Source organism: Cylas formicarius, unplaced genomic scaffold, assembly GCF_029955315.1.
Source record: "Cylas formicarius isolate icCylForm1 unplaced genomic scaffold, icCylForm1.1 PGA_scaffold_1__22_contigs__length_36826433, whole genome shotgun sequence".
Taxonomy (NCBI): Eukaryota; Metazoa; Arthropoda; class Insecta; order Coleoptera; family Brentidae; genus Cylas; species Cylas formicarius.
In genome coordinates this window covers 3,569,642-3,596,867 of record NW_026844264.1, presented here as the reverse complement: position 1 = coordinate 3,596,867, position 27,226 = coordinate 3,569,642, and the positions used below count along the sequence as shown (strand labels likewise).

Below are 27,226 nucleotides of genomic sequence, written 5' to 3'. Positions count from 1 at the left end.
GAAACATTTCCATTCAAATTTTGGGATGCATGAATTATCCCTGTTTGCCAAAACTGATTAATAAGAATTGTTCCCATATGTGGTGACACTGATTCACAATCGCGTAACTAATCGAAACCTACTGGTGCGCCAGAATTGGAAATAGAATAAGAATTACTTTTATTTCCTTTAGACATTACAATATATGGAAAAGATCACAGAAACAGAAAGAATAACAATAACAATATTACACATATAACGCAGAGCGAATAATGTATAAAAATAAAAACGTTATACTTACAAGAGTATAACGTCAAAACCAGATTTACCACTGGTCCAAAAATCTCTCGGTCTTCGGTCCGTCAAAGACAAAATTTCATTTGAGATGCCAGGAGTTTATATAGCATTTCATGCATATGCCGCAAAGAATACATTGGAGAGACCGGACGAAAAATATCAACCAGGCTCAAAGAACACAAAAGAGCCTTACGACTAAGACAAATAAACTCATCAGCTATTGCCGAACACAATCACGAAACCAGGCATAAAATTTTATTCGATAAAACTAAAATTTTTGGATGTAATCAATTCTTCTACCAACGAAATATCCGAGAGTCTACAGAAATCTATGAACAACCTAACAATCTTAACCGCGACTCAGGTCTCTACCTGTCACCAATATGGGAATCAGTCATGCGAGACGGTGTTTATGCCTCTCATTTAGCTCCGCCCTCCTCAAACAATATATAAGCAGGTACAGAGTAAAATGCTAGCCAGTTTCAGTCAAGCTCTGAAGAAGCCAACAGGATGATTGGCGAAACGTCAGCAAGTTCGACTCAGCAAAAATTGACGCAGCGTAGCGTGTTCTACGTGCGTTTTATTTGTACGAGGTACTGGGCCAGAACCCGATTCAATAAAACACCAGGGGACGGGAAGTGTCTCTACATACAAATAGTCAACTTTCGACACATTTTCCAGTCGAAAGTGCCATACGTTTCCGTTCCGTAAAAGGCGAAACGGCGTGTTCCCTTCGACGTCGTAACAAGCCGAACACATAACGAGGCTTTTTTTCCCGCCATCGCGACTAGGAGAAGGTATTGTTCAGAATCGACACGACAGAAATTTCGCAGTGTTCTGTTTTAACGGCATCGATTCCATCTCGACACGGTTTCTCGGGCAAAACGCGGTGACATTTAAAGGTTAGGAGGGGTTAAAGTGTGTTTTGATTTTTATTGGGAAGCGGCGTTTTTTTTTAAAGGAGAACAATCGCCGATTGTTCCCCAGCTCGAAAAGAGTTACGTCGGTGCGTGTCGGAACCGGCGTTCCGGCCTTTCGGGTTCGCCATAGGCGTAGAGTCACCGGAAGGTCACGCAAAAATTGCAATGATAATTTTCCGTATACCAGTTTTTAAGACTCATCGAGGTCCTAAATTAGTGTCAAAGATCAATTTGCAGTAATTGAAAGTAGTGATCCGTTTTTCGTTGGATCAGTTTAAAGGTTGCTTACCTTCATTCCTTTAATTATTTTATTACTTTGTTGGTTAGTATTACGTAAATACAGTGCGTTTCACAAACAACGAAATAGATGGATTTTAAGGAATAAGCGTTTAGACTACGAAAGGAAAAGGAAAGCTCGAACTCGTTGATTTTGCATTCACATTGAGGATTCAAGGGTTAATTTCTCTCCTAAAATAATGTAAATCTGCTGTCCAACTTTCGATTTTTTTGAAAATGTTCCCAAAATACCCTAAAATGCCTGTATTTCGATGTTTGTTAAGGAACTGCATAAGAAAATTTTATATGAAAAACATTTTACTGCCACTATCATAAATCTTGAACAAACTGAGAACGCCTTCATTATTAAAATATTAGTTTTATACATAATATATCTATAAAAAATTACTACAACCTGTTTGCCTGAGTTAGTGAAAATACGTTATTTTTATATATATGTATACCTAAAAATAAGCTTTTGATTTGACAGCTACAAATTAGGTTTTCGAATCATAAGAAAAAAAATTTTGGTTATCATATTTTGAAAAATTTCCAAAAACTTAATTTGAAGATGCTAGATGGTACGTTGTGTTTGCTGGTCTAGTATGCGTACACAAATATCCCCTACATGACAATGTTTAGGACTATCACAGGTAGGCGAAAAAAATTTTGTTTTTTGTTAGTATAATAGACCCTCGTCTCAAATTTTCCGATGGGAATTCTACTAAGCTTTGCTATACTCTTTTTTGCATGCTTTGCAAAGAACTAGATATGAAAATAAACTTGCTATATTAAAAAAAAAGTTTAAAAAGTAAAATATGCGCTTTAGAATTGGGAGAATGTTAGTCGTTTTGAAAAGGTATTTTTCATGTCATACCCAATTTATAACTATAACAAAAAACTGCTGCTTGTAGTATCAATTTTTTGGGACCTGTTACAAAAGAATGCATAATGATTTTTTTTAATAACATTTTCTTAACTGTACTATCTACAATAGATTCAGGTGCGTTTGGTTATCACAGTTAAAGAATCATTTCAAGACTACTACTCCATCCTAGATCCTCCATTATGCGGCGTTGTTCTAGGTAGTTTATTAGAATAATAAATATAATAGTAAGTTTCCTTTTATTGAGTTGTTTTTGGGTAGAGGTTGTTCAATAATATCAAAAACCTTTAAATTTTTCTTTATTAAGAATCTTATTATTAATTTTGGCAGATCAGGAAGAAATAACATCTGGCATTTGCTAGAAGCAGTCAAACAACAACTCATCAAACATAAAAAACCTCAAATACAAAAAGCTGATTTAGGAACTACGACAACCATCCATAGAAACTGAAAAACTAGGTTGATAAGCCCATTTTTGATGGTGAACCTTGTACGTGCTTATTGTGGCAGACTACTGGGTTAACAATGGTAGAAACCATACAGAACGTTTCAGTGTAGCCATATTACTTCTATTTGGAACAGAAAAAAAAAACTACTACGAATTTTATCATCACGTACCGTATACAGACTGAGGGACCTACTCAGTAAAACTATTGAAAGTGGGCAAAAGTGATAAATAATATTGAGGCACCTGCGAGCTCCATTATCAGACACAAATTCACGGTTTGACTAGGCCTTCTCAACCAATTAGAAATTCGGGCGCTGCCATGGTACCGACCAGTGGTACAGGGTAGATAGACGGTAATTAATAAAGACGCAGCCATCAAAATCGATACATTTCGCATCGGCAAGCAATTTTCCTAATACCTCGACGTTGGTAATTGACTCAAACGACCGCGGCCATGTTAAACTTTTCTGCATGTCATCCATTTAACGTTTCTTCGGGCCGAGCTTGGTCATTTTTTGTGGCGGCTTACCTCGGATCAAATCGATAACCGGGGAGATAAAATCGTTTACAAACATTCCCATTAAAGAGCCTTTTGTTGTCCAATTAAGTACAAATCGATTCGGAATCTTATTTATTTAATGGACCGTGGGAGAGTGAATTTTCGAGAAAAACGTCGATCTTCGTTAAAACGATAGCAATAGGGAGCGAACGCGTATAGTGCTTTTGCATTAAGTTTGTAGTGACGTCCTGCTGACAATTTAGCAAGTCGTCATTGTTAGATATATTGTTGCTAATTTTATATTAGGGAATCACTGTCATTTTCCTTTGACCTTTCTTCTTTGGATCTCTCAGAGGATGTTGACGCTACATAATGAGCTATTTACTGATACCGAACACACAAGATTAGGCATTTTTAAGCCACAAACTTGAAAATTGTATGCACATAGTTATTGGGATAGTATCTCCCTATTTAAGCAATACGAAACTGGAATAAGACCATAAAACCCACTATGGCGATTTTTTTACAATGAAAGTATTATTCGGTTAGACCGAACTATTAGAATACAATAGGGGCAACAAATTACCCGGGATACTCTAGTAACAGATTTGTTGCGATAAAAAAGCCATTATGTCACAGATTGCTAATATTCCAAACATTCAAGGTCTACATAGGTTTTTCGCATTTCTGACTAAAATAAAAATAATATAAAATAATTATGAAACCTGAAAATCGATCAAAAGCTGAGTTAGAAATCGCAATTTGGATTTTTAGTTTTGACTAAGCTTTTACTCACCTTACTCACCTGGCATTCTCTTATGTTAAGACGTGCTGAATATTAAGTTTCAATTTTTATTATTTTAAGAAGCAGTAATCTTAAATGCAAGTTTTCCGTATTTTGTTCTTGTCTTTTGTCCGGTTTCATTCCTGGTATTAACTTCAAAACAGTTTACTTCTCCTCCATCTCTAAAAGCTATTTAAAAGCGCTTGTTCAAAAGCTTCTCCTCTAAAATCTCGCAATTAAAGAGGTTGATCTAAAAGCTCTCGCTCTAAAAGCTTACCTTCTTGGTCGACAGGATTAAAATCTACCTAAAAGTTGGTGCCCCAAAAGCCCGTGCTCTTAGCTCCTCCTCTGAAACGTCTGTTTATAAAAGCTACCGCAATTAAAGAGCCGCCTTTTTTTCTCTACAAATCTCTATAAAACACGCACTCTTAAAACCCCTCTAACAACTATGATGTGTAAAAAGCAGCCCCCCAGTCCAGTCCTCTTTCTTCTCTTCTTAAACTTACGCCTGCAACAGTTTTCGCTCTCGCTATTGCTCTAGAAGCTCGCCCACTAAAAGCACTCCCTCTCAAAAAGTCGCCTCTCAAAAATCGCTACCTCCAAAACCTACCTCCTTCACCTTCTACTTTCCTACTATAATATGCAGTTATACGCGGGGGTAATTTACCTTACTTGTGAAGAAATAAATTACTTTACATATTCGTTATTATTATTGCTATTAAAACTGTACACATTCCATTACTTCACGTCTACAATTATTAAACCGTGGTCGCAGTTCATTTTAAAGCATCCTAGCCCCGTTGCTTTTCTCGCGAGCGGAAACTGAATTAAATAAATTTAAAGTCAAATTTATTCCGAAGCGCCGGGCAGTTATTTATTCAAACTGTAAAAATATGTAAATTTCCCGTGTAAATAATTAACAGAACACGATTAAGGAAATCAAAGGCCTTTAACTGAGCCAATATTTCTTGTTCGCATGCGGGGAAACTATTTTTCACCGTTTTCCTTTTAACACCTGAAGGCGAACATACAGAAAACGCGGGTTTCGATCCTTATCGCGGCCATGTTTCGGAGACTATGACGTTATTAATCAAAGAGCTGCTTTGAAGTTGGGCAACAACGTTAAGTCTCGATTAATTACAACGGTCCCTGTCGTACTAATATATTTTGCAATCAAAAAGCACAATGTCTGATTTTTATATCAGATAAAGGATAAAAGATAAAAAAGACCACAAACATTTGTCTCAAAAATTCATTATTATCTGAGATAGTTCATCCTCAACAGTTACCCCACACAGATCAAACAACCGTGTGCAGGCAGACTAGATCAGATCAGGGTTGCACATTTGCTTTCGCAAAGACTGGACCTTTCTCTGTCCAAGTACTGACAGGAAGAAATCAAACATTTCGGATCTAAGATAGAAACATAGCCACTTAGTGTTAAGTTTCAGACCGGCAGAGCCGACGATATCCATCAATACAAACTGTAGAAAATTCTGACCTTTAACCGTATCGAGAATGATCTCTACATCTATATATACAGGTCCAATATTGAACATTACTGAATTTATAGAAGCTTTGTGGTTTTTAACTGCAGCAAAGTTTGATGAGATACACCCCCTATCAAGGAGATGCTGCGTAAGATCTGTAACATAGAACTTACCCTCTGTACCAAAGTTGTCGCAGTCAATAGAACAGCAAGTGACGATATTCTGTGCGATTATGGGGAAATGGATTTTGGTTCCCTAACAATGAAAGAAAGACGAAATAACTTTATAGATCATTTATTTACAAAACTACTAATTAAGGCAGCAGAAAACATCACAAGCGGATTGACATTACGGAAATACATACATAATGGAATTATGTATGTAGTTACAAAAACAAAAATTGGTAAATTATTCTATTAAATTTAAGGTTTAGTAAAGAGTTTATATTTTTGTAGGGCATTAATAGTATATTATGTAACAAATGCATTTGACGCACGAGTTTATTTGGCACGAGCGGAGCGCAGCCGAGCAATTGTTTAATAAACGAATAACTTCAAAAGTTTACCAAACGTGTTGCATACTATATTTAATACGTTCACTGACTTGCTCGTAAGAAACGACAAACATCAAAATTCAAGTGGTGCGGTAATATCTCCGAAAACATCCGATTGCTGCCGAACCTGTGCGGTAATATTCCGGAAATGTTTGATTTTTGAAACGCCGAGTGACCTTTCTGACCCAACATCTTCGCGTTTGGCCTCGCACTTGAAAACAGGAGGTACATTACTCGCAATAGAAAATTAACGCGCGGACGCAAGTCAACCACCCGTGAGATTTATGTAAACCAAGCGAAGAGGTAGAACAACAACAACATAAACATTTTTCTCATGAATGGCGTTGTTTTTTATTGTAAGGAAACGGTCTAAAAATTTATGGCCCGCACTCGCGGCGAAATTTTAATTTAAATAATAAAATTATGTAGCTTTACGATTCATAAAGTGCAATAACCATGCGTTATGACGCCGTCATCGACGCGTTTTGAATATTAATCGGCGAATCAATCCGTTCTAGCGCCTCACACGATATAGGACGGCGGTCGCGTAGATATGGCGACGAGATGCCTATTTATTTATATATTTAACGGCTTATATTTTCTCTAATTATCGTTTGCTTAAGGCAAAATAGAACCCAATATTCCCTTCATTATGATATATATACAAGGTGTTTATGAAAAAGGCATTAATATTTCAGGGGTGATTAATCACATCATTTTATGAAAAAAGGTTTTATAAATGAAGTCTTTTTAATTTCTTGAACAAAGCAAGATATGAGAAAAATTCAAGAGACGAAAAAGTATTAGTTTTAATCGCCAAATTAGAACCTTATCAGTAGAAACAACGATGTCAAATTTTAAAAACATTTTTTAAAATAAAATTTAACACCGTGGACATTTTTGATAAAATGATATGAGAAATCACCCCCTTAAATATTGCCATTCTCTTTGAACGCCCTGTATATAACTTCATACAAAATTGTAATTTTTGGTATAGTTTTTAATTCTTATGCTGCTTCGGAGGATTCTTTTAGTCAAAATTATCATATCTATCTATAGTAAATAAAAATTGTAATTGAAAAAAAAATACATGCATAATAATGATAGGAAATTCCATTATTTATCTTGAGAGCAATAGATGCAGCTTTACTTTTTCTGTATGTTTGATATTCTCAAGATCAATAGATACACACATTACGAGAAGCGCGCAGTGATCTTAAATATTTTGAGGTATCTTAATATTTATGCTACCTTAATATTTTGAGCTATCTTAATTTATTAAAATATTTATTGAAATTTATTAAAATATTTATATGTAAATATTTTACATTTTCATATGCATAATAGCAGTAATATGATCCGGAAGCATATTATGTAGAATCGGTACAAAATATCTACTTGAATGCTGGCCAATCGTCTTCGAACATGTCGTGATATAAGTGGACCTTCCCCTAGTCTCGTAGTTGTCTTCAAAACTTTAATAAAAGCTTCTCTAGATTAACCGAAATCTTTTCTATATATTATTTTAATAATCCATGTAGTATCATCTGTACATCTGTAAGTTGTCTGAATGTTTTAAGAGTACTACCCATGGCTTGAATTTTGATGATTCTCAATTCTGACGACTATGTTATGAAACGTATTACATTATAGTATGTTATGCAACAAGTGCGGTAAACGGCACTTGACTCACGAGTTTATTTGACAGGAGCGCAGCGCAGCGGAGAGAGTGTTTAATAAACGAGTGACTTAAAAAGTTTACCGAACGTGTTGCATACTACACTTTCTCTACGACCGTTAGTGTTTGGGTACATTTTCGCCAAACACGAATACATTCACTAACAAGACATTCAGAATTGATAAATGTCAACATTCAAGGCGTGGGAAATATTTCCGAAAACATCCGATTACTCCCAAACCCCTGCGGTAAAATCCCGGAAATGTCCGCGGTGGCTCGGATGCGTGGGAAACGAAACTGGCGTGGTAAAGTGACGCTTCCCGCACGCTTGATCGGTGTGTAATTAGGTATTATACGAAAGGGGGTAGAAAAACATATTTTTTGATTCTTATTACTATAATATAAGAATTCCGGTGAAATTTGTTCGGCTTTCTATAGTGCATCTCTGTATATAACTTATTTTTTAACTAAACATTTGCACTTTTATTTAGTTTTTTTAGCAAGCTAATATTATAATGACAAATATTTTTTTATAAAATGCGATGGGACAATTTACTTCGTCTTTAAAGGCAACTTTTCAGCAAAAAAGAAGCGCGATTATTTAATCCAACTTCCTACACCTGAAAATCAAATAATTTTGCGCTGCTTCATATTACAGAACGGTCAGAAAGCGAATCAAGTTAAATAGAGTTTGAAAAAAATAAATAAATTGAAACTGAATACATAAATATTGTGGCCTGACACTTCCTGCTGCGTGTATTTGTTATTTTTTGTGGTTTTGTTTGCTTCGTGAAACGGCGTCGAACATTTTCTTTATCTTCGACGGCTAATTGAGATCTGTCGATGCGTTGTTGTTGCTGTTGTTGATGTGGGCCACACAAAGTGTCGTTTATGGAGTACGCTGCTTGTTTTTACAATCATTGCCTCAGTTGAGTTAAACAGTAATTTTGCTATCACAAGGCACTTATGAAATATTAATTTATCTAGAATTATTAAACATGGTGTTAAAAAAGGACTCTGCCAAACATTAAGATCAGATAGGTATACCATATGGAATTGTTACACGACAATTTTTGCAATTGAAAAATCGAATGCATAAAAAGGCCAAGTTCAATTTTTAAAGTCAAGTTCTTGCACAGTATAAAATTTCCAACGTTCCTCTACATAAACCAACTGTATAATATTGTAAACTTGGAAATAGCAGCCAATTATTGGCAACCAATGTTCGTTAGTGCGTCCCATTTGTGCCTAAACCACGTTAGTGTCTGGACTATATTTACTTATGCACAGAGACTTGTTACAGTCAAAGTTTGATGCATATGGGCTATAGTCGTGCTGTCATGACGGAAAAGGAAAGCGCAAAATAAATAAATTTTGTCACGTTATTAACTTGGTGGAAAATTATGTATCCAGAGTGCGATCAGTGGTTCCATGACCACTAAATGACTCCATATTTGTGTTAAAAGCGAGGTTAAAAGCCTGGTGGAATCACGTGTTTTTATATCCTGTTTATCCATTGATATGATTATTCCTAGATTTACTAATTCTAATCAAAAACCTAATTTTTCTATGTGCTGTCTGTTCCATTCCACAGTTTTTTCCACCAGAAAGAGAGTGATAGAATTTTAATAATGAACTGAATATTATTAGTTTCATGGAACAACAAAATGTGTTACAAACATTTAAACATATCTTTGAATAGAAGCTTGGTCTCTTTGGAAAAGACCAACAGAACATGGCATTATTCCTTTTTAGACAACATATGGTACAAAATCAAACACATTTTATGTAAATCTTTATTAATTTACATGCATCTTATAAATTTCCTCTGCAATTAACCTCTCCTTGAGACAGATCTGAAGTTTATTTTCTTAACTGCCAACTGTACTGTTTGTTATATGTGCCAAACTTATAGGAAAATGTTTACGAAGACACACTGAAGCTATAGAGAAAAACAAAAACCTATCAACAACAAGTATACTTTTGCCGATGACATTATAAATGAGGAACACTCCTGTGAACGAGATAAAAGTATTAAATTCCAATATTTTCTGTGTGAACGATGAGATAAACTTCGACTTCCTCAACTTTTTCAATGTTTTAGTTTACTTCAGAGTTTCTACGCCTTTTCAGATCTTTTGTAAAATATTTATTTAAAATTAAAAAAATATATTACTTGTTATTCAAAATTTAATTCATTTCGGTTTCACATTTTTTGATTTCAATATCTAGTTACACATTACATTTTCTGCGTAGTCACATGCGTTGAAATATTTTACAATTTGATAGGCTTAACTTTAACTTTAATAATTCGCGGCGGTGTAAAATCAATAAAAAGTACTACCAAATTTTCGTTTTACGATGTGCACCTAATCTTTCTCCCTTCGTTCTTAGAGCCACTTTCGGCGCTTTCCTTAAATTAAACAATGTAATAAGGGTGTTTTTATTTATTTTATTCTTTTATATCATAAAGCAATTTGAACCAATTTGAGCACTTTTTTTTAACTTATTATTAAAAAGAGTTTTTTCCTTCCAGTTTCATGTAAGAAAATTCTCAATCTCTCAATGTTTGAAACTCTGGGCACGTCCTCTTCGTTAAATGTCTGAGAATCCTCCTAGTTTTAAAGTTACAAAAATTTGGGTCTTCAAGACTAAGCTGTTTTTTTTAAGTTTGATGACACGAATTGCTTTTTCCCTTCCAACTTTGTGAGCATTTTGTTGCCAGTGGTGGCCAACCTTATGAGTTTAAATTTTGTATTTTGTTTCGTAATACATCCTTTTACAAGTTGGTGGAGAATACTGAGAGGTTTCTTTTGGTTTATCTTTACGCTTTACGGATGAATTTTTTTAAACTTTAATCTCGGAGGGTGGAGACTGTGAAGGAATTAAGGTGGAATTACCTGGAATTCCAGTGAATTTTCGTGGAATTCCGCAGAATTTATGTGTAATTCCGAAGAACTTAAGCATAATAATATTCTATATAATTAAAAATCTTCGACCAATAGGTGACGGCGATTTTTGCAGAATCCTAAAATACTCAGCATTTTGATTCTCATCAACATCTCCTGAAATTTGTTAAAATTGAGATTAAAGTAAATTGATTTTTGAAAAAGTCAATTAATTTGGGTACCGAAAAGAAATATTGCAATCACTAAAACCACGATCGAACTCGTCACCTACTGAGATTTATAAATATTATTTTTTATAGTTGAGTAGCTAATTTAAAACACCACAAAAATAAAAAAATATAATATTTGCGAAACATTGAAAAACTAATCACTTAAAAATGGTCGGTTCTGTTGGTTCAAATAAATATTATATTTATTTAGTAGTAGTGAATGTGCCAAAAAGCTATCTCAAATTAAACTCGTGTTAACGATGATATTTCAAAAGACTTATAATAATAATAATAACAATATTTATTCAATTTAAACTTTACAATAACATAATCTATAAAATTGATTTAAGTGGAATAAATGTTTTGTTTCACTGAAGCATTGCGAAATGCTTATGCGGGACACACCAATATTAAACCAAACCAATAATATTTAAATGACAACGAGGCAAAGAATCTGCTTGTTACATTTATAGTAATATATTATCTACTCCTACATGTAAGCAAAAATAAAAATAAAAATAAAACGAGGATAAAAACATTAACTTACTACGCATGTGAATATACATAATTTAGGATTTAGGTAAAAGAAAACTATGCTTGATTAAATATAATTCAAGTCTTATTTACCTTTGATATTTTAAGTTAGTGAGGTCATCAAAAAGTCGTCCGCCCGTCTGAAACATCCATATTTTGACATCTTTTTTAAATTTCGTAAAGATGGTTTGTTCTCTTATATATGCTGGTAGCATGTTATATAACCTAGGTGAGAAATACGTATATGATCGTTGTGCGCGTGTTTTTTTTCTAACTGTGGGATAGACGTCCTTGTTTTGTCTGTTCCCGGGTATGATAAGTGTGATTAGCATTAAGAACAAGAATTTTTCCTTTTTGGATGTCTTTTAATATACTAAAGCAGTATAACTGACGTATATCGAGAATTTCATTCTCCTCAAATAGTAGGTCCGATGGGTAAGTTTTGCAACACATTTAGATTTTTCAGGTGGTTTTTAGAGACCCCGCCCCAACCTAGGATGTCATAGGAGAGGTGAGTTTGTACTAATGACATATATAGGTTTTCCAACTGATTTCGGCTTAAAAAATCTAGTAGGTAATTAATTAATTAATTAAGTAATTACTATAGATTTAATTTGCAGATTCCACTTGAGCTGGCAGTCAATAGTAATACCAAGATAATTACTTGCGGAATTTCTGTCATTTCAACTGTTAGGTTTCCGATGTTTGGGAGCCGATTTTTGTAGAATGAGAAAGGTAGGTATTTGATCTTCTGTAAATTCAATGAAAGTTTATTGTACTGATACCACTTTTTGAGAGTCTTTAGGGCCTGCTCAATTTGTAACTTTAACAATTGCCATGTTTTTGCCCGTCCAAAAATTACAGTGTCATCGGCAAAATGAAAACTGTATTATTGGTGTCTAAATTTAACATATCATTTACGTATATCGTAAACAGTAGCGGTCCATATACTTCTTTCAATAAAACATACCGTTTTCGCCGGAGCAAAATATTCATTCAAAAGAAGTAGGCGATGGATTAGAAATGAACACATTCGTTAATCTAAATAAAAAATCTTTGACCTTTCTTTTAAAGTGAAAAAAAAAATCGAACTCTTAATATACTATGGACATAGTGAATGATCACAAATAATAAAAATATGCTTTAGGAAAATGTCCCTTATTGTTGCACTTTTGGCTTTGGTTGTGGCTTTGGAATGCTTGTTAGCGAATTCTTTACGGACCACCCTGTATAGTAATATACGAATTTCACTATTTATATATTATTTTTTAATTGCGCTAACTTATTTTGAATTGTAGATACCTAACCAAACATTGATTTTGTTTATTTATGTTTTGTTTATATTATAAGGTTGTTCGGAAAGTCATTTCGTTTTTTCCCGTCAGAGGACTTAATTTCGTTTTTTCGAAACCAACTTCACACTTAAGCCGCATAACCATTATATGTTTTGCGAGCTGATATTGCAAGGCTTGTGTGTGAAAAAGTTCTATTAATTCTACGCAGTAGTTTTTGGTTGGTGCCCTTTTAAATATGGAGAGCAATAAGCAGCATGTTCGTCATATTTTACTTTTTTACTTCAGAAAAGGTAAAAATGCTGTCCAAGCGATAAAAAAATTGACGGATGTGTATGCAGGCGCGTTAACAGTACGCCAGTGCCAGAACTGGTTTGCAAAATTTCGATCCGGCAATTTTGATGTCGAAGATGCACCACGGTCTGGAAGGCCGGTCGAAGCTGACAAAGATGCGATAAAGGCATTAGTTGATGCAAATCGGCGAATAACCACACGAGAGATCGGTGATAGATTAAATTTGTCGAATTCGACTGTTTATGGCCATTTGAAAGGCATGGGCTTAGCCTCGAAGCTCGATGTGTGGGTGCCCCATGTCCTTACGGAGCGAAATTTGTGTCGTCGCGTTGACGTATGTGATTCGCTCCTCAAACGTCAAGAAAATGATCCATTTTTGAAGCGGATTATTACTGGGGACAAAAAATGAGTTGTATACAACAATCTTAAAAGCAAGAGGTCATGAAGCAGAAAAGATGAACCGGCTCAAAGCGTGTCAAAAGCCAACATTCACCAAAAAAAGGTGATGCTCTCCGTTTGGTGGGATGTCAAAGGAATCGTTTTTTTTGAGCTTTTGCCGGACAATACAACGATTAATTCAGAAGTCTATTGTCATCAACTGGACAAATTGAATGATTCACTTAAAGAGAAGAGGCCCGAATTAATCAACAGGAAGGGTGTAGTGTTGCACCAGGATAATGCGAGACCTCACACAAGTTTGGTCACACGCCAAAAACTTTTACAGCTTGAATGGGACGCACTGCAAAATCCACCATATTCTTCAGATCTGGCGCCTTCCGACTACTATTTGTTCCGGTCCCTGCAAAATTTTTTGGATGGCAAAACCTTTACCTCAAATGAAGATGTCAAAAACCATCTGAACCAGTTTTTTGCCAGCAAGGACCAAAACTTTTATGAGAGGGGAATTATGTTAGTGCCAGAAAGATGACAAAAGGTATTGAACCAGAATGGCCAATATATAATTTAATAAAATATTTATTCATTATACGAAAACTGTGTTTCATGTTCCCCAAAAAAAAAAACGAAATGACTTTCCGAACAGCCCAATAGTTTCATATGTTAACACAGGCAACAATTTTTAAACTTTTGAAAATTGATTTTACTCTCACATCTAATTCTGTATAATTTAGGACTCCCAAATTTAAATTTTTCTCTGTGGCAAGATTTTTTATGAACATTAAATGAATTCACAAATGGAAATCTCGGTTGTTTTAGACACCATTTTATTAGCACAAGAACAAAATACGAATTAAAAAATCTAAATTAAATAACAAAGCCTCAAACAAAAGTTAAGTAAATTTTTAGTAAAAAGTGTAATTTTATACTCATATTGCATCCTATTTTCCTAAATTTCTCTAACATGTTTTCTACAATATTCTTGCAATTTGGATATTTGGTTTTGCTAGAATACATTTTATAACATCAATCAATGCAACCTTTTTAGATTCGATTATCGTATTCACAAATTCTTGATCGCCTTATCGACCTACAAAAATTCCTTTCTTTTAACTTAGAGACGGCGGGAAATTTTCCACATTGGAATTTAAAACATACTCCATCTTTATTTCAAGTTTTAACGTACTGCTTCACTAGTTCTAATTTAACATGCAACGGTGGTAAGAGAATTCTTCGTGGATCCATAAGACTACCGTGAAGAATATTTTTTGATCAGGGAGTTAAATTAAATCTTGAGTAAAACTAGTAGAAGTCCCACACTTTTTGGGTTACCACAAATTATCGAACTATAGTGCTTATATTTGATGTTCTCGAGCAGTAGTTCCAGCATTCTGTTATTTGCACAGAATAAGCAATAGGTACAGAAGCAAGAACATTGCCATTGTGCAGAAAAACCGCTATAAGGTCCTCAGCATTGTAGTCTGTATCAAGTTTCTTTATTATATTAGGAAAATCGCTGCAATAAAAAAATGAACTATTCTGTTTAAAATAACCTTTAAATTACGTTTGGCGCTGCCTGAGACATGAGATTTTAACGTCTTGTATCAGTAAATTTTTATTTCGAAGTCTAGATACTAAAATTTCGGAAAGATCCTAAATGTAAATCTCTTACTAAGTCATTCAGTTCTGATTGTGAAAATATTGTGGTTGCTTATAAACACAAAGCTTAAACTTGTTTTGAAACAAGTGTGCACTTTTACGTATTAATTTCTTGACCACAAAAGAACGTATCTGGAATATTTTTACAAAGTCTTGGCATTTTAAAAAGAAATTTAACGGCACAATGCCCACTTTCTTCAAGACATACCGTCACGACCCGACGATCCAATGTTTTGAAAACATATTTGGGAAACCCAGAAACTCTATTTCTTTATGCAAAATGAATGCCAGTGGCGTAGCAATTTCAATTTTCCATGTTACGTAGTATTTCTATTTATAGAGCAATAAATGTAGTTCAGCAAAAAATTAATTTAAAAATATTTGGAGGGAATTGGGAGGAATTATACATAAAATATTAATTGCGGTGTATACACTTAGCTTTGCGGTTTACCACAAGTTAAATCTTCAGTTATCAACCAAAAAGGTTCGCTTTTTGCGTCGAACGCCGGCTCCAAAGTTCTATAAAGACATTTTGAAGGCACATCTTCTCCGTTAGGTCCTTTCTCCCACGGACAAAAACATCTACCTGAAGTTTTAAAACAATGCCGTCGGTCCTGCCGCGTAACTCTATCCGAAACGCCAACCAAATGACAGACGCGCGAATGATTTATATTTTCGGCTGTGCATTTACACGAAAAACCATCGGGTTGCACCCCCGCGTGGCCAAGATGGCACGATAAGCGAACGAGGGTGCCGAGCCAGGTAGTTTTAAATGCCTAAAAAGATGAATAGACGGACGATGGAAAAGTTGCAATTATAGGCGCACTCCTCGTTAATGACTTTCGTAGCTATTCTTCCATAAAGAGATAAGTGGGGTTTTTTGTGCGTCTGCCACTTGTATATCCTGGAGAACGTAATTTAATAAGGGAATATTTTCACCTTTTTTATTTCGCCCCCCGGCGAAGAAGCGAAAAATGGATTTTTAACGTTCGTCGCGGTGCTTGTCTGCAGGTTTCCTTTTGTCGGTAACAAATTGGCGTTTATCTCCGGTTCTCCTCCTCTTCGAGATATTACTTTTGTCAGGTCGGAACGACGCTGCTTTGAACTATGAGATTTGGTGTTTTGATCATTGGTTCCCTGATCAGATTCGAGGGTAGCTCGACCAATTAAAAAAAATAATTTCTTCCGCAAATTATTTTTATCTTAATAAACTTGAATTTGCGGATTTGCATTAGGACAAATAGGGCAACTGTCCTATGAATGATGTGTGGCGTGCAGACAGCATTAAAATAAAAATGTTATATAACAATTTTTTTATTGCTTGTTTTTAAACTGTGCGCCCGGGTCGTACCTAAACGAAATCGAAGCTAATCATCATTCAAAATTTTAGGCTAATTATTATTCAAAATTTTAAATATCAAGCAACGACTCGATAAGAGACAATAGCGGTCATTTTACTAAGTTAAATGTTTTTTTAAATAGTGTGATAAAGAGGCGAAACAATTTACTGACGGCTGAATTACAATGTAATAATTATACCCCTTTAGTACAAAGTATGGGAACGCTTAAATATAAAACTGCCAAAGCTGAAGCGATGTAATTCAATACCTGGGTTTTTGAACAAGCAAAAATACCAGTAGGAATGTTGTAAGATTTTCCATATTTACGTTACACGTCATAATTTTGTTATTTTAAATCGAATGCAAATTTATTTTTGTTGCAATGAATTGCGAGTGTCAAATTTGGTAAAATCTCATTATATCAAAACTTTGCTTCTATTGAGTATTGAATTACGGCAAAAAGGTTTTTTGAGTAAAAAGTACCGGAACGCTTAAATTACATCTCCAAAACTGCCACTGCTAAAGCGACATAATTCAATAACTGTGGATTTTTGAACATGCAGAATTTAAAAATGTTAATTATTATTATTATATCAAATAACGCGCAAAATTCAACAGTTAAATTAAATGCACAAAAAGCTATGGAGTGGCATTCTTTCTTCTTCTAAATGTTAACATTGGTTTTACATCAAATAATAATAACATATAAAAAGTATAATAACCCAGTTAGGAGATAAATTAGATTATTATTATAAAAGGGGTTTAGTAAATTTCAACAAGATCTAAAACTACCCAAATTTTAAGAAATTAAGTATAGTGATGGTATTTTGGACACCAAATTTGATAAGTTAAATAATTTCGAAATATATACCTATTTTCTCATTCTGGATGCAATCAATATGGAATTGCAAAAAAATGAGAAACATACAGTTTTAGGGCTTTTAAAAGTACACACTTTAATAAAACTGCCTAAAAATGATACTAACCATCAACTAGGAGAGAAATGCCTAATTTTTAAAAATAATACATTCACGAATTTTTAAATTCCATATAAAAAATGACATTCTTGAAGAAAAATAATTATTTCTGTATATTCCTTTGGTTTTATTACTTTTTGATATATTTACATATTTTGATATTGAATAAGGCATTTTGATACCTACTTTTTAGTTCAATTTATACTACAAAATAAAATATTGAGAGGTATGTATAGAGGAGCTGCAATTATATCGCAACACTTTTAATATTTCTGATGTCACAAAAAAAAAAAAAATCTGGACGTCGAGGTAAGCCTTTTTGCGATTTTAAAACGTAGAAAAATCTGCTCGTTTCTTTAGGCACCAACCAGTTTTAAAAAATGTTAATAATCATCTTCGTAAAACAAATCTTCTCTGTTTTTGCAATTCAGTTCAAAATAAAAAATATACGAAAACATATTTTTGATCAGAAGCCGCTTAAATTCTCAATATGAATGAAATAGTATTTCTGGAATATTTTAAATAATACGTTTTGGAATATCATGTCTTAAATAAACTATATTTTTCAAAGCGTTTAATACGTAATTTGTTGTCAAGAACCAAAACTTTTTTTATATTCTTAGTTAAAGGAAATATTTCAACAAAAACAACGGGTTATTTTACCTCCCATTTCTAACATTTATTTTTCTATTATTGTTAATTTGGTTTATCTGTAATCGTATATTTGTTAATTTCGTTTTAATAGGTTTACCAATGCAAGGGAAAAAAAATTCTGTAGGTTAATCACAAAGCGAATTTTGAAGCCTTTTGCCTCTTAACTCACATTTTCAAATTAAATTCTTGAACTCAGTACATTTTAATGGGGACGATGTAACTAAAACCACGCCGAGCGACAAAGCAATTACACGACCGCAAGGGCTCTATAAGCCCGGGTAGCTCAGTCGGTAGAGCATTGGACTTTTAATCCAAGGGTCCAGGGTTCAAGTCCCTGCTCGGGCGGAACTTTTTTTGAGTGTTGTTGAATTTCGTCGCGGTGTTTGTTTAACCTTTCGGAACCGAACGAAACAATACTGTTCATTTGTTTTTCCAAGAAATGTGGCGCCACTCACGCTTGCCTGACTGCGCTCATATGTCGTTTAAAGTTCCGAGATTCACCCGAAGGGAAGGCCTTTCTTGGCAGAGCTTCTAGTTTTACGCTTCCCTAAATACTTGTCGCGTTAATGGGCGTGTGTGAGACGCGCCGACCTGTCCGATGCGCTTATGGTGAAGGCTGAAGTTCCATTTGTGTTTGGTTTCAAAATACACGATGTGTTGGGAATGTTGGTTTTGTGTAATCACAAACACGAGTTTCCATTAAACGTCATAAAGTTTAGAAACGATTCAGGTGCGTAGTAGTAGCTAGTGTAAAATTGTAGGTTGCTAATTTCTATCTTGAAACAACGGAAACTAACCTAAGAATCGCAACAAAAAATTGACTAAAAATCCTCTATTAGCATGTTAAGTAATAAAACGTAGAATGAATGATTAAAAAGAGGCAACAAAGATTTCAAAGAACTGAAGCCAATTCGCATAGTATCCGAAAAGCATCTGTAGTGAAATTAGCAATGTAGAACAAATTATTATTATTATTATATTATTCCAGACTGTTAGTCAAGATTAGGGAAAAATTACTTAGTTTACTTGTAAGCATTTTAAAAGGCGTAATTTGGAAAAAGTGACATCATTAAAATATTTTGGTTTATTTTTGTTTAGTATTTCAATTGCAAATGCATATAGATACATCTGTCGCACCTGGGAAGACAATTTCCAATGAGATGCAAATTAAGCAAAATACATTTTTGAAAATTTTATATATATATATATTCCTATGAAAATTGTTGGAAACTCTATTGGAATTTCAATAATGTAAACTTTAATATACAATAAGCCAGATCATAATTAATATAGGTTTAAATAATCCTATTCACATAGCAGCCAAATGTTTTAATAGTTTTAGTGATGACATTAGACTTACGAATTCTTATCCACTTTTTGTTAGAAAATGAAAAAAATATCTCAATATTCCTTGAAAAAAAAAATGCAAAACAAAAATTAGGAAAACCCTGGTCAAGGTAGCACACTGCATTGATTTTGTTACATTTTTTTAGTTTTATTTAATAAACCTGTTTCAAAAAACGTAGCTAACGGGGTTATAAAGTTAATGATAAAGATCGTTCCAAAACTGACCACGAAAAAATCGCAGGTCTTAATGTAAAACATAAACGAGACTACTAAATACCAGGTTGCAGAAAAGGCAAACAAATACAATGAGAACTGGCTATATAAGACTAAGCTTGGACAAATTCAAAAATATTACCTATGTAATGCGCTAACGAGAGTACTAAATGGAGTATAATAAATCATTCCTTATTTAAGTCAATGAAGACACCATTACAGGTGGCTTTTACCTTGATGAGAATTCATTTAATATAATTAAATTAAAACAAAAAATGTAATGATGACGATCCATATTTCAACTTGTAAACTCCGGATTTTTGAGTTTTTCGTTATTTAGTTTTATTGTTTTTTAAAAAAATATTCCCATGGTGTTTTCAGTATTGAAAGTGTTCTTGAGACCAAATTTAGAGAGACGTTTGAAAACTTTCCTGTTTCTTGAAATGTTGTTGGGAGAACAGAGACAGGGCTGGAGTGAGTAGAATTTTTTTACTCTAATTTTGTGAGGTTACACAAGAACGCCAGATAGCAAAATAATATCTACATACTTGCATTATATTGTAATAAGTATTTAGGGGGAAGCCACCTCTCAAAATTAAGATAAATATTTTCCCAAAGGAAATATATGAGGGAAAATATTTTCCTATAGTTCCCCGCAGTTCCTCATGTAGCCAAATGTTTCCCGAATTTCCCTATATATCACCATATTTAATCAATCTTTCTCAATTTTAAATATTTTATGTAAGTTCAGAAGCGGCGCTTGGTGTGACAGACTGCGAATCTAATACAATACCTATCTAATTCAACACTTGTTTAGAATTTAATTTTTGTGGTGGTGATTTACTAGCTGTTTAAGTTTATTTTAGCAATTTTAGGAATTTTTCATTAAAAATATTAATTTTTGCTTAGAAAAAATGGCTTATTTTGAGGAAGAATATACAATACTGGCGAGATTATTAGTATATCTACTATACATCTATCAGATCACAGCGACCACTAGGATAATAAATCTGATAAATGAGAAGATATAACTGAAGAGTATTTTAATTTCAAATACCTATTGAAAGTAAGACGACAATACTTACAATAATAATGGGCAGCCAATTTACAAACAAAAGGATGGACAGTAGGGAGGAACTAGTTTACTAAAAGGCAACGGAGAACCCGGAAATCCAATATAGTTATTTAGTCAAGTGTTAAAACTCGTGCTAAGTCCGCAGAAAGCATATTAGAGCGTTGAAATCTATATTTTTCAAATCAAATTTTGAACATAATTGTCGAGAATAGCCATACATTTATTTTAAGATGTTCTGAAAATTATACATTCGAAAGGTCAGTCAGAACCGCAGATATTATTGAAATTAAATCGCTATGTGTTCATGCACTAAAAAGCAGTCGCCTCAATCTATATCGGAGATATAGTTATTTAGTCAAGTGTTAAAACTCGTGCTAAGTCCGCAGAAAGCATATTAGAGCGTTGAAATCTATATTTTTCAAATCAAATTTTGAACATAATTGTCGAGAATAGCCATACATTTATTTTAAGATGTTCTGAAAATTATACATTCGAAAGGTCAGTCAGAACCGCAGATATTATTGAAATTAAATCGCTATGTGTTCATGCACTAAGAAGCAGTCGCCTCAATCTATATCGGAGATTTACACAGAGCAGCAGCTTTAAGGACCATATTGCATGTTTAATGATTCACTGAGTATTGCAAAACGGCTCATATCACCACATGAACGTCTCACCGCCACACTAAGATTTCTTCCTAAGGGAAGGAGTTACGAAGATCTAAAATTTTCAGTAGGCCTTGGGCAAATTATACCAGAAACGTGCAGTGCCTTTAAAACACCATTACTTAAAGGTAAGAAAATATGTTCAAATATACTTGTCGAACAAGATTCTTTACATGGCTACATGGCTTGTTATTTATTAAATTAGGTGCCTTTTTGATCGGAAGTTTATTTTGGCATTTTCAACATTTAATAGAACCTTTTGTAATACTTACTTCATTGCTACTTGCTTCGTCACCAGTATGTGCTCCTCGGTGTTTCTTGGTCTGTAAGGAATAATAGATATTCGTAGTACCACAAGTGTGGTCTTCAGTACCGGAACCAGATTTCTTAGATTTAATGAATTTTTCAATTCCTTACGGAAGCAGCCACGTAAAGAGTCATTGTAAAAACTACAGCAATATATTTTTATTCAACAATACAATTTTAAAATCACCACTCAAAATTAACCCCAATTATTGCTGTGTAAAATAAGTGAGTCGACACTGATAAAAACTGTCCTTCTTAACTGCTTTCCCACCACACACGGACAGACTTGAACGAACGCGTTTAAAACGGACGGTTAAAATCAAGCAGTGGCAGATATTTTTGAACGCCAGCAAAAAGGACAGTTTTTGGCCACACACTGACCAACTTATCCTCAACGTTTTAACCGTGCGGGTAAAATTGCTAAAAAAGAACGACGTCTGTGGGGGCCTTAAAGGAGTGAAAATTGGTACTGAGGAAAGTGGCCGAGGCGAGGAATGTCACGTTCGTCTGGGTCCCGGGATCCGGGGCAGTCACGCAGCGGACGCCTTAGCGAGGGAGGGCTCCTCGCGCAGGCATATGGGACCAGAGCCCCGCTTGGGGATCGTCCCGTGCGTGAGGCGGGGAGCTCTCGAAGCCTGGGTGAGAAAACGGGCCGTGGTGGGCTGGAGGGTTGCTCCGGGAATGAGGCAGGCGAGGCTTATGATGGACGGGCCCGCACTCCCTCGGACCAGGGAGCTGCTTAGACTGACCCGAAGGGAGTGTAGATCAATAACAGGGGCCTACACAGGACATTGCAGGCTTAGGAGGCATCTTTGCTTGCTAGGCATTGGAGACGACCCGGAATACAGGTGGTGCATGGAAGGGCAGGATACCCCGTATCATCTGCTCACCGAGTGCCCTGCTTTGATATGGGCAAGATCCAGCACAAGGGGTCTATCTGGTGGCCTAAGTTCTTGGACGCCGGCGGTGAGCGCCCCCTTTAATACCAATACCGCACGGCTTGAATTTTGACGTTTGTCAACTCTCACTCTCATATCAATGAATGTATTAGTGTACACCGTACAAAAATGTTCCCAAAAATTAACGGTCGTTCAAAAAATATAGTATGCAACACGTTTGGTAAACTTTTTGAATTACCCGATTAAAATGGCGTTTACCATACTTGTTGCATAATATACTTTTACCACAGTTGTCGCAAAAGAAAGAAATATGCTTATTTTTATTTTCAGCACTGTTGGTGTCCCATATAAAAGAGCCAGTTTCGGGAGGTTAAAAATACTTGTTATTACATATTGTTTAACTTAATAATATTTAAATGACTCACAAAAAATTAAATCAACCATAAACTAAGTATACCATTTGAATTAATTAAGTAACCTTTGACATAGCAATCATAGAAGACTTATTAAAAAATAAATCAAACCTATGAATCTGTAAAACGGGTTATTAGTTTAAATCCTAATATATCTTCCGCTGCCTCAAAAATTTTCTTTCTTGTTCAGTTTTAATATTTGCTTTTTTGATGTAATAATAATAATAATAATAACAATAATAACAATAATAAAGAAAAACATATAAATGTCAAACAGGACTATACTGATCTAAATCTCCGGCGTTAAGGCACTGTCCCAGTACAATAAAGGTTCCGCGCAGACACAGACGAGATCGTAGCCCATCTAACTGGACTTAATTCGCCAATTTATGATGTCATCTCCGTCTGCGAAGCTCTTTACGGTACATTTCTGTATGAAATCGAATCAGCAATCGATAAGGCTAACGCGGCAACGTTCTAAACGACGTTTTAGTACCGCATTTTTTAGGAATTCCACACTGTCAACGATATCGAGAAGATACATTGAGTAGAAGAGTGAGAAGCGCAATAGATTATTGAATTTGTTCCGCAGTTGGTATCTGTGGCGTTTTTGTGGAAGAAGAAATTAATAATTAATTGGTCACATTCATGTCGGACGGCTATATAAGTTAAAAGACAGAGAAGAAAACAAAACAAATAGATATAAAATATCGAGAAATTCAAAGAAAATCTTAAAGAAATAATAATTATGTGTTTTACTATTACCTCCAACTTGTAAAAGGTAATTATTTCAATAGGCTCCGCCAAGGGTAAGAGTAAGACAAGATTTCCTTACTCAATTTTTGACACATTTTTTAATATCTTACAGTCGGAATGAATGTATCTCTGCACCTTCTGAAACACCTAGCTGGGCCGGTAGAAAGTATTTATCTATTTCTTCCTTGTATTTGTTGCTAAATATTTGGACGAGTTGGGATAGTAGTATTAATAATTTTAATCGTATCGTAGCGGGATCGCTGCTTTTTTATACAATATAAGGTTTATTATGCGTATAATAATCATCATTATTTTTAACTACAGTGCACTCATAAAGTATTAAAGAAATTCATCTAAAAACAGAAATTGGATTTCAAGAAAAATGCTCGCATACTATACAGAGTATATAAAAAAGTAATTGTGGATGCTATTTTTTTTTTTTATGGAGCGCGCATAATTCATGTAGTATACCCTATATCCTATCTTTTACTTTACATTTACAATCCTTTTATGAGCAAAAGAATAAAAAACAGAAATTTAATTTTAAAATGAACCGGTGAATACCTAGTGCCACTGTAAGTAGAGAAAATGATTTGTCGCATTTTGTCGAGAAAACTTATAGCAGGAATGAGAACACAAGATTTAAATATTTTATTAGAAGTTGGGGATAATAATGTCCATTGTGTATTGTAATTATTGGATCTTACTTCTTCGATGAAAATCTTATTGGAGCCCGATATTTACAATTTCACAATGCTGTAATTCCTACTCTCGCAGTTTGTTTCCCAAATTCAGCACGGTAGTGCTCCGCCCCATTTTGCTCGACAGGTGCGTGAATATTTAAATAAGGTATTTTCCGGACAGTAGATTGGTAGGAGGGAATCTGTAGAATGGCCTGCAAAATCGCCAGATATAACTCCACTTCATTTTTTCCTCTGTTGATATTTAAAATCAAAAGTGCATAAGGAAAAACCATAAAATTTAAAACGAGTAATCTTTTGGAATGGTTTTTAAACCGATTAGCATATCGTCAAGCAGTTAATGGTGGTCATTTCCAACACCTAGTAGAATAATTTCTTTGACAAGTTCTTTATTCTTTTGCAAATAAAAAGTAAGAAATATGTGTTGAGTGCAGGGTTACTATACCTACGATGCAGAAATCGAAACTGGATTTAAAAACAGGAACTACTTCTACATCTTGATCCACTTCTTGATCCACCCTGCGTTATGGTTTTGTTCCAAGCACTCCGGAATAAGAATTCGTTGTTAATTGATTTTTTGTTTAAATCCCTAATAATACTTCTCTCCTTTCTCTCTTTTTTTTTAAATATAGACATTTTTCTATCAAACAATAAACAAGGATTTTACAAGGGTGGGTTATAACATTGAAAACAGTTCAAGATTTTCATTAGTTTGATTTTAATGTTAAATTTAAAGCAATATTTGTTGGTTTTAAAATTTTATATTATCTAGGTGAGACTTTGTGTTTAATATAAATTATGTGGAAATATCCGTAAACATTTGTTAGCTTCATTAGTCTGCAATGTGTAGCTTAAGGATTTTAGGGATGGTTTTCATTTGGGGATTTATATAGATGTATTTTGAGTGTGATGTATAATGTTTATTTTATATTTATGCAGTCTACTGACTAAACAAAATTTATCCTATTATATTCCATAACCTCTGACAGTGGTTTTATTCAGCAGAGTAATGTAGTAAAATTCTTGGGTTTAAACGTTTTAACCTATCTTGGAAGAGTTATATCAAATCAGTTACTAACAAAATGAATAAGTACTCTTTTATTTTGTGGTAACTAAAAAATTCTGTAAATATAGAGACTGTGCTATCGTTTTATTATGCACATATTAACTCCGCACTATCTTATGGTATGGTCGTTTGGAGCGACAGCCTTCCGGGAGCTAAAGATATTTACTGTAATTTCATTAAATGTTTTGCAGTGTGCCACTTATGTAAGAGAAAATGTACAGAACTTTTTGATATCTGCTAAAGTTCACAGTTATATTACGAGTTCCACAGTATGGTTTGCCTATTAGACTTATTACCAACGAAACCAAATTTAACTCACAAAAAAATATTAGTGTGTACACGTGAGAGAATGGGTGAATGATTTCTGAGTAAATGTATCAATGAAGGATTGTTTCTGTATTGTATTTTTTGTAGGTCTTTTGACGAAACATATCTACTTGTCGATATTATTGTGAATTGGAAATATTATATTGTATTTTATTGCTCGAAAAATTAATACTATTATTATTACTATACTCGTAAACTAACATACCCGAGCGCGTGGCCTTAGACTTAATCCAAAGAGCTGCCGCAAAATTGAAAACCAAACCAAAAACTCAATATGAACCAACCAGAGCACTCCGAAAAAAACACAAACGCGAGCGAAAATTCGCGAAGGGTAAAAAAAAGAGGCCGCGGCGGACGCGGATGAAATGTTCTTTTCTTTAATTCGTAGGAGGCCACGTTAAACGAAGTCCGTGACGTCGGACGACACAAGTTCTCCGTCGGAGATACGAGCGCGAACTGAAAAGCTTTCCCGTTGACGGCGAAGAGCAACTCAAGCCGCGACTCCTGTTGCGAGTGCGCCCGTCTACCACGGGACTCGCCGTTCCTGCCGTTCGGTAGCCGCGCGAGCTTTTTCGTTACCGCAGGAATATAAATCGCGCATAGTTACCGCATTTATTTGTTTAATGATAAGGGATACGCTAGGGAAGTTATTTACGAACATACTCCTGAGGAATCTACTGTCATGGGAGTCTGCTTTCGGCATTATACCAATCAGGTTTTCGCAAGGGAAGGTCCTTTGAACGGTATTGTGTAAAATGATACGCAGTGGATTTTGATATAGAAATATTTAATTTCTCTATGCTTCAAGAACACAATTGGGGGGTTGGAAGGAAAATTGTTCCATAAACGGCAAAACTTCATAACTTTTTTGTACGAGGGCTGCCTTTTATATTTCTGGATTTTTTTAAACTAGCCCTGCCATCTGACGACTAACGTTTTCAAAGGTAAGTTTGATATTTTTAGCTTATTCTGGAGATTCTGATATAGTTTTCAGCATTGACGCACCTTCTAGTTTCTGCATACAGACACATTTGTCTTGCTAGAGAAAGTTGCTCGAAGCCATCCATCCTTCTTCACGTGTTAACTTTGCAGGCAGCTAAATGTTTTGTTGTTGTTTGATATTTTTAGCTTATTCCGGAGATGCTGATATAGTTTTCAGCATTGCCGCAACTTCTAGTGTTCCTTCTGCATACAGATATATTTGTGTTGCTAGAGAAAGTTGCTGGGAGCCATCCTCTAGCAAAGGTCGTACACAAACTTTTATTGTTGTTAACGAATAGTCTTTCAAGGCTTTGCATGTTCTACATTGCTCAGTGAATGCTCAGTACTGTTTAACCACTTTCAATTTCGTTGCTCAAAAGTTTTCTGTTTACAGAAATTGCGT

The 27,226-nt window shown here is 34.6% G+C and overlaps 1 protein-coding gene and 1 non-coding gene across 4 annotated transcripts in view; one reads left to right on the top strand and one right to left on the bottom strand.

Annotated features, from left to right (window-relative positions):
- LOC132697481 (netrin receptor UNC5C) overlaps positions 1–26,319 on the bottom strand; it is a 472,678-nt gene extending 446,359 nt beyond the window's left edge. For 2 of the 3 annotated variants that reach the window (XM_060663046.1, XM_060663049.1), the window contains exon 1: positions 26,048–26,319. The gene's annotated coding sequence lies outside the window, so the exon portion shown is untranslated. The remainder of the gene's footprint in view (positions 1–26,047) is intronic. The other variant, XM_060663051.1, reaches the window with a different exon arrangement.
- Trnak-uuu (transfer RNA lysine (anticodon UUU)) lies at positions 18,347–18,419 on the top strand. The gene has a single exon. It is a non-coding gene; the product is annotated as a tRNA-Lys (tRNA).
- Positions 26,320–27,226: the final 907 nt, after the last annotated feature.